The sequence below is a fragment of the Microtus ochrogaster genome, chromosome 7 (assembly GCF_000317375.1).
Source record: "Microtus ochrogaster isolate Prairie Vole_2 chromosome 7, MicOch1.0, whole genome shotgun sequence".
NCBI lineage: Eukaryota > Metazoa > Chordata > Mammalia > Rodentia > Cricetidae > Microtus > Microtus ochrogaster.
Window position 1 is genome coordinate 63,660,204 of NC_022014.1, and position 6,154 is coordinate 63,666,357.

At 44.3% G+C, this 6,154-nt stretch overlaps 1 non-coding gene across 1 annotated transcript; it reads left to right on the plus strand.

Annotated features, from left to right (window-relative positions):
• Positions 1–1,951: 1,951 nt before the first annotated feature.
• LOC113456421 lies at positions 1,952–2,168 on the plus strand. Its single transcript, XR_003377232.1, has one exon. It is a non-coding gene; the product is annotated as a small nucleolar RNA U3 (small nucleolar RNA).
• The last annotated feature ends 3,986 nt before the right edge of the window (positions 2,169–6,154 follow it).

A 6,154-nucleotide genomic window follows, 5' to 3' on the forward strand; every position in this document is an offset into this window, starting at 1 on the left:
CTGGGGACTGACCTCGTGGTTTACTTTTTGTTAAATGGGAAAATTTTGAAGAGAAAGACCAGTCCCACAATTATCCAGCTAAGGGTAGCTTTATTTTAGAGGGACCATCCAGTGAGCTATCTCGCTCTAACTTGGGATTTTAAAGAGAAGCTCCTTCTTTCCTTTTTGGTTTTTTTGTTTTGTTTTGTTTTGTTTTGTTTTGTTTTGTTTTTTCGAGACAGGGTTTCTCTGTAGCTTTGGTGCCTATCCCAGAACTAGCTCTTGTAGACCAGGCTGGCCTCGAACTCCCAGAGATCTGCCTGCCTCTGCCTCCCGAGTGCTGGAATTAAAGGCGTGCACCACCACCGCCCGGCTTCCTTTTTGGCTTTTTGAGACAGGATTTCTCTGTAGCTTTGGGGTCTGTCTTGGAACTTACTCTGTAGACCAGGTTAGCCTCTAACTCATAAAGATCGCCCTGTCTCTGGCTCCCAAGTGCTAGGATTAAATGCATGCGCCGTCACCGCCATGCCCCTTCTGTCCTTTTGATGTCCCTTTTATAGGGGAGAGATAAAATATTAATAGCTATAAACATGTTTACGGGAGTGAGAGAATTGCTATTAGAGATTGTTAGAAAATACAAAGAGGTCCGGTTGTGGTGGCCCACGCCGGTAGGATTGGCTGAAGGAGGCAGACGCAGGAGGATCACGAGTTCGAGGCCAGCCTGGTCTATACATTTTTGGGCTGGAGAGATGGCCCAGCGGTTAAGAGCACTGACTGCTCTTCCAGAGGTCCTGAGTTCAATTCCCAGCATTAACACGGTGGTTCACCACCACCTGTAATGAGATCTGGCGCCCTCTTCTGGCCTGCAGGCATACATGCAGACAGAACACTGTGGACATGATAAATAAATATAAAAAAAAATACAGAGAGGAAGATAATATATGTCATGTAAGTGGGGGTCACATGTTTTGCAGGTTACATCAGATTTAAGAAACAGAAACTTATTTTTGAGTAGAAACCTATTTTTTATAAAGTATGGGGCACCAGATGGTGGTGGCTCATGCCTTTAATCCCAGCACTAGGGAGGCAGAGGCAGAGGCAGATGGATCTCTGTGAGTTCAAGACCAACCTGGTACAGAGCATATTTCAGAACAGCCTCCAAAGCTACACAGAGAAACCCTGTCTTGGGGAAAAAACCAAAGAAAACAAAAACAACCCAATAAATAAATAAAATAAAATATGGGGGGCTTAATATAATGGGCTCCTTAATTTGCAAGGTTTGCTTCTCCTATTTTGGTCTCACATTTCTTACACGTTTAAACATAATAGAACAGAACTTTGGGGGGAGGGGAGTCTTCATGTGATAATTCTCATAACAAAGCTTCAGAGTCTGGTTACATTAAAATTCTCTAGCAAAGTGCAAGGATAACAGAAGTGAGCCGCCAACCCCTTCAACCACAGAATTTATTTAATAGAGTGTGTAGCCCTTGACCTGCCATTTACTGTCGTACTTTTTCGTTTGATTCGTCACGAAAGGCCTGTGGCTTGGGCCAGGGGTCCAAAGCTGCGTGCGCCCGCGAACACCGAACGGCTCCGCGGCGCCTCTGGCTTGGGACAGGCGGGGGCAGGAGGGGCCAGGCGGAAGCGCGGCTGGGCGGGTGACTCGCGACCCGTCGCAGGCGGAAGTGGGACGGGGCGACAGAGAGCTGGCAGTCGATTGGCTGTTTAGCGATCGTATGCTAATTATCGAGAGCGCCTCTGTCCCGCAGACTTGGAGAACTGTGGCAACTGAAATGTCCTGTGGACTTGGCAGCGGGCGACGTTCAGCGGGGAACGTGTCCCCGTTTGTGCAAATGCAGTGTGTCGGTAATAGCAGCGGCCAAGGGCAGTGCGGCGAGCGGGTCGCTTTGCTCGCCGTGAGTAAGATGTGAGCGCGCCGGGTGCAGTGCGGCGAGCTGGGCAGCATGAGGCTAAGACTATACTTTCAGGGATCATTTCTATAGTTTGTTACTAGAGAAGTTTCTCTGACTGTGTAGAGCACCCGAAACCACGAGGACGAGACGTAGTGTTCCCTCCTGAGCGTGAAGCCGGCTCTAGGTGCTGCTTTCCTGCAGCTGCCTGCTGCCATTGATGATCGTTCTTCTCTCCCTTCTGGGAGGGCGAGAGGGAGGGAGCGCAGTCTGAGTGGACTTCCGCTAATCAGTCGTGGTTACCAAAGGAAGCTATGTTCTTACTTTAATTGTGTTGTTAACTTCAGCCTTTTTCTCTTTCTGGGTTTCACAATAAGTTAGTTTGTGACTTTTTTTGTGGTCCTTATTAGTACTGCTCATTTACAGATTTTGATCAAGTTTGCTGAAATTTTCGTTGCTAATATTTCTCTCCAGACACAAAGCTGGCTCCTGTTATTGTTCTATTGTAGTGTCCGTTTACCTCTGATGGCTGTTCCTTTAGGAAACAGGGAGAGAACACAGAGTGATTTTTATTACAATTTTACTTATTTTTTTAAAATAGTGCCTCACGTGTGGTGGTACATACAAATCACAGCACTTAGCAGGCAAAGGCAGGCAGATTTCTGTAAACGCAAGGTCATTTTGGTCTACAGAATTAGCATTAGTTCCAGAACAGTCTTGCTACATAGAGAAACCTTGTGGGTGGGGGCCGTTAAGAGAAGAAGACTTTTTGGCTCTTTTACTCTTAATTCTTTTGGGGGGGCTGCTACACAGATTCCAAATAAATATATAGAGGCCTATTATTTTCTTTTGAATGCCTGGCATTATCTTGTCTTGTTTGTAGCCAGCTTTTCTTTTGCCTCTGGGCTTTTATATTTACTTCTGCACACCTGTTTCCTCTGTGGCCGGCCCCTGACCTCCTCCTCTGCTTGTTCTCTCTTGCTCTTCCTCCTTCCCTACTCCTGTTTTTTCTCTCCGCCTGCCAGCCCTGCTTATTCTTTCTCCTGCCTTGCTACGGGCCGTTCAGCTCTTTATTAGATTATCATGTGTGTTAGACAGCCAAAGTAACACAGCTTCACAGAGTTAAACAAATACAACATAAAAGAATGCAGTACATTTTTGCATCATTAAAACAAATGTTCCACAGCATAAACAAAAGTAACACACCTTAAAATAATATTCCACAGCAAAGAAGAAATAGGATCTCATTGTCACATCTAGGCAGGTCTTGAAGTGGCAGTCTTGACCTTAGCCTCCTAGTGCTGAAGTTACAAACATTAACAGCTAATGCCTGGCTTTGCTGTTTGTTTTATTTTAGTGTTGATAATTACATGCTTTCTTTCCTTTTGTTGTTTTCTAGAAAGTGTGTGTGGACTTGCTTTGGTGAGGGATACGTCCAGTTTTTGTTTTGTTTTGCTTATTTACCAACTGCTAATCTTTCAACAATTTCTCAGACTGAATTTGTTTCTTTGTAAATTAGAGTTAGTAACAGGTTGTTATAAGGATTAAGTTAGATTAAGAAACTGGGCAAATGGATGGATCTAGAAAGCGCGTCATATTGAGTGAGGTAACCCAGACCCAGGAAGACAAATACAATATGTACTCACTCATAAGTGACTTTTAGACATAAAACAAAGGAAAACCTACAGTCCACAATTCCAGAGATCCTAGACAACAAAGACGGCCCTAAGAGAGACATAGATGGATCTAATCTACCTGGGGAACAGAAAAAGACAAGATCTCCTGAGTAAATTGGGCGTGTGAGGAATCATGGGAGAGAGTAGAAGAGGAGGGGGGAGGGGGGAGCAGAGAAAAATATATAGCTCAATAAAAACAATAAAAAAGAATAAGGGGGCCGGGCGATGGTGGCGCACGCCTTTAATCCCAGCACTCGGGAGGCAGAGGCAGGCGGATCTCTGTGAGTTCGAGACCAGCCTGGTCTACAGAGCTAGTTCCAGGACAGGCTCCAAAGCCACAGAGAAACCCTGTCTCGAAAAACCAAAAAAAAAAAAAAAAAAAAAAAAAAAAAAAAAAAAAAAAAAAGAATAAGGGCGCTGGAGAGATGGCTCAGAGGTTAAGAGCACTGGCTGCTCTTCCAGAGGTCCTGAGTTCAATTCCCAGCAACCACATGGTGGCTCACAACCATCTGTAATGATGTCTGGTGCCCTCTTCTGGCATGAAGGTGTACATGCAGGAGGCACATTGTATACGTAATAAATAAATCTTTTTTTTAAAAAAAAGTATAAGAAATTGTAGTGGTTCAATAATCTGTTATCCCCACTCTGTAAAGGTTTCTCCCTTCTATTAGAAATCTGTTTTTAGTCGGGCGATGGTGGCGCACGCCTTTAATCCCAGCACTCGGGAGGCAGAGGCAAGTGGATCTCTGTGAGTTCGAGACCAGCCTGGTCTACAGAGCTAGTGCCAGGACAGGCTCCAAAGCCACAGAGAAACCCTGTCTCGAAAAACCAAAAAAAAAAAAAAAAAAAAAAAAAAGAAATCTGTTTTTATCCAGTCTTTAAGCAAGCAGTCTACCAGTAATAGACTTCCTAAGTATCCAGCATGGCACCTTTGAAGCCTCTTCTTCACCCTACACCCCTCCCAGTGAGTCATGGGAATTCTTCTAGAGCAGGCCAAGTTTCTCCACTTCTTTAGCATGCCCCAATCCTGGTGTCTTTTATAGATGCCTTGTAGAAGCGTCAGAACTGCTGACCACAGCTTCGAAACTCTCAGTGACCTCCCTTTGCATTCAAAGTCTTCGGAGGAGTGATGATGCATGCTCAGGCAAGATGGTCTTAAGTTCAAAGCCAGCTGTGGCTACAAAATTAGTTCTATGGTAGCCAAAGCTTTGTAGTAAGGTTCTGTCTCAAAGGAAGTGGGAAGTGGTGATACAGGCCTATCGTTTCATTTATTCTAGAGGCTAAGGCAGGAAGAGCACAAATTCAAAGACTGTTTAGGTGACAGAACTACTTCAAGGAATGCTGGGATGGGCAATTAAACTAGACACTGGCTCAATAAAACAAAGAGCTGGGGAATGCTTAGTGACAGAGACTTTGCTTAGCATTTTTAAGGTTTAAGGTTAATTCTTAGTCCTACTAGGGGTGCAGGGTGGGGAGAACTTCCTCGCCTGTGGCTCCAGCCTAGAACACTTGCCTTGGACGCGTTTATTTGGTTCCTGCTGGCCCTTTTCCTTCTCGTTCTAAACCCTGGTCTCTTTTTCATTATCTTGTTTTTGTTTTTTGTATTTTTTGTTTTGTTTTTTTGGTTATGTAACCTTGGCTGTCCTGTAACTTACTCTAGACCAGGCTGACCTTGAATACAGAGATCCTACTGCCTCTGCTTTGAGTGCTGGTATTAAAGGCATAGACCATCACTGCCCAGCCTAAATATCTACTATCTTCTCTTGTTGAGGACTTGACATTAATTTATTTCACTGATTAAAGTGCATTTGTCTCTCATCATCTGGATGATTACTTTTTAAGTGTGAGTGTGTATGTGTGGAAGAGGAGGAGGAGAGCAAAGGAGTGTCAGATCTACTGGATCTGGCATTAGAGACTGTCATGAGCTTCCTGATGTCCTGCTGGGAATCACACTCAGGTTTTCTGCAAGAACAGTATGCACTCTTAGCCACTGAGTCATCTCTCTTGCCCCTGGATAGCTGCTTTTTAATCCTTTAAGTCTTGGCTTAAATTTAAGCTCCAAAGAGATGCTTTCTCCAACCACTGCAGTCTAGATATCAAGTCTCTCTCTGTTTCAGCCTTGTCTTCTTCATGTCCCATAATCCAGCATTCTTTTGTGTATTTATTTGTTGTTTGATGTGGGATTCCCTTCTGTATGCTGTGCATATCATCGGTTAATAAAGGAACTGCTTTGGGCCTATAGCAGAGCTATAGGGGAACAGAGCTAGGCAGGGAAATCTAAACAGAATACTGGGAGAAAGGAGGCGGTCTGAGCAGTCAGGAACCAACAAGCAGCCTCCATCTAACAAATTGCTGCCCAGTGTGGGGTCAACTAAGTCCACTTAAAAACGCAACAGAGCACAATTTGTTGAAGATGCTCTCTTTTTTCCATTGTATACTTTTAGCTCCTTTATCGAAAATCAGGTGTTCATAGGCTTGTGGGTTAATGTCAGGGTCTTCTATTCGATTCCATTGGTCGTCTTCTCTGTTTTTATGCCAATACCAAGCTGTTTTCAATACTGTAGCTCTGTAGTAGAGTTTGAAGTCAGG